The 2,422-nt window shown below is 47.9% G+C and overlaps 1 pseudogene; it reads left to right on the top strand.

Moving 5' to 3' along the window:
- Positions 1–310: 310 nt before the first annotated feature.
- LOC101561270 lies at positions 311–1,375 on the top strand (annotated as a pseudogene).
- Positions 1,376–2,422: the final 1,047 nt, after the last annotated feature.

The raw sequence follows: 2,422 nt of genomic DNA, 5'->3' as shown, positions 1-2,422 counted from the left end.
ATAAATTCCAGATTAATCTTATACTTAAATGTAGAAAATTGAAACCTAGCCTAGGGAGATAGCTCGGCAGTCTAAGTGCCTGCCTGGCAAACACAAGGACCCAGGTTGATCCCTGGTCCCACATATCGTGTGGCCTGAACCCCAGGCATGCCAGGCTGGCCCCAAAACTGGGCATGGTGGTGCAGCACTCAGGAGGCTGGGACAGAAGGATCACTATGAGTCTGAACTACACAATGAGACTGTATCAGAAGAAAAAAAATTGAAGGAAAAGGATGACAGACGTTGAGAGAACGAGGAGGAAGGAGAAAAAATGCTGTCCACAGATTATAGTACTTATGGCCCAGCAGGGCTACAGTGCTTACACCACCCAGCCAACTCAAGGATATGCACAGACCACCCAGGCATATGGGCAACAAAGCTATGGAACCTATGAATAGCCTTCTGACGTCAGCTATACTCAGGCTCAGACCGCTGCCACCCATGGGCAGACTGTGTGTGCAACTTCTTATGGACAGCCTCCTACTGGTTATACTGCTTCAGCTTTCCTCTAGGCGTATAGCCAACCTGTCCATGGTACAGCACTGGTGCTTATGATACCACCACCGCTACACTTGCCACCACCCAGACTTCCTATACAGCACTCGGCCTGCTTACCCAGCCTATGGGCAGCAGCCAGCAGCTACTGCACCTGCAAGACCACAGGATGGTAACAAGCCTATTGAGACTAATCAACCTCAGTCTAGCACAGGAGGTTATAACCAGCTCAGCCTAGGTTATGGACAGAGTAACTACAGTTATCCCCAGGTTCTTAGAAGCTACCTGATACAGCCAGTCATTGTACCTTCATCCTGTCCTCCTACCAGCTATTCCTCTATACAGCCAACTAGTTGTAATCAGAGCAGTTACTCTCAGCAGAACACCTATGGGCAGCCGAGCAGCTATGGACAGCAGAACACCTATGGTTAGCTGAGCAGCTATGGGCAGCAGAGTAGCTATGGTCAACAAAGCAGCTGTGGGCAGCAGCCTCCCTCTAGTTATCTCCCCCCGCCCCCAGACTGGATCCTACAGCTAGGCTCCAAGTCAATGTAGCCAACAGAGCAGCAGCTATGGGCAGCAGAGTTCAGTCTGACAGGACCACCCCAGTAGCATGGGTGTTTATGGGCAGGGATCTGGAAGATTTTTCCAGACCAGGAGAAAACCAGAACATGAGTGGTATATAACTGATAACCGGGGCAGGGGAAGAGGGGCATTTGCTCATGGAGGCATGAGCAGAGGTGGGCGGGGAGGAGGATGCGGTGGAATGGGCAGTGCTGAAGAGCAAGGTGGCCTCCATAAGCCTGGTGGACCCATGGATAAAGGACCAGATCTTGATTGAGGCCCTCCCATAGATCCTGATGAAGACTCTGACAACAGTGCAATTTATGTACAAGGACTAAATGACAATGTGACACTCGATGATCGAGCAGACTTCTTTAAGCAGTGTGGAGTTGTTAAGATTAACAAGAGAACTGGGCAACCCATGATCCACATCTACCTGGACAAGGAAACAGGAAAGCCCAAAGATGATGCCACGGTGTCCTATGAAGATCCATGAACTGCCAAGGCTGTTGTGGAGTGGTCTGATGATTTTCAAGGAAGTAACACTTAGCTGGAGGTTGGCAATGTCCCAATCTGGGTTGTGGAAACCAGAACTTCACCTAGAGAACAGTATACAACCAGCGTAAGGCCCCCAAATCTGAAGGCTTCCTACCACCACCCTTTCTGTCCCTGGGTGGTGATTATGGCAGAAAATAAATGGCCGTGGTGGCATGCAGGAAGGAAGAGATGGCCTCATGGACCACAGTGGTCCTGGTGGAATGTTCAGAGGTGGCTGTGGTGGAGATGGAGGTGGTTTCTGTGGTGGCCGAGGCATGGAACAAAGTGGCTTTGGCGGAGGGAAACAAAGTGGTCAGGGGGCCCTTCTGGACCTTAGATAGAACAAATGGGAAGGAGAGGTGGATGTGGAGGACCTGAAAAAATGGATAAAATTGAGCACTGTTAGGAGCACAGAGATGTGCCCTACTAGACGCAGAGACCCCGCAGAGGTACACTGACTATCAGATTTATTTTTTAAAACAGAAAATGTCTTAAATTTATAATTCCATATTTATAATGTTGGCCACAACATTATGATTATTCCTTGTCTATGCTTTAGTATTTTTCACCATTTGTGAAGAAACATTAAAACAAGTTAAATGGTAGTGTGCTAAGTTTTTATTCCTTCCTTTTTTCCCCTTCTTTTAAAGATGGTTATTTAAGATTTAACGATGGGAACCCTTGTGAGCATGCTCAATCATCATTCTGGAGAACCAAGAGGGCCTCTGACCATAACACTGTTCATGGTTGTGATGTGCTTTTTTTTTTAAATAAAATTTCAGGGGCC

The sequence above is a fragment of the Octodon degus genome, unplaced genomic scaffold (assembly GCF_000260255.1).
Source record: "Octodon degus isolate 3935 unplaced genomic scaffold, OctDeg1.0 scaffold00058, whole genome shotgun sequence".
NCBI classification, from domain to species: Eukaryota; Metazoa; Chordata; class Mammalia; order Rodentia; family Octodontidae; genus Octodon; species Octodon degus.
Note: the sequence above shows the minus strand (reverse complement) of the source record. Positions and strands in the feature narration are given on the sequence as shown.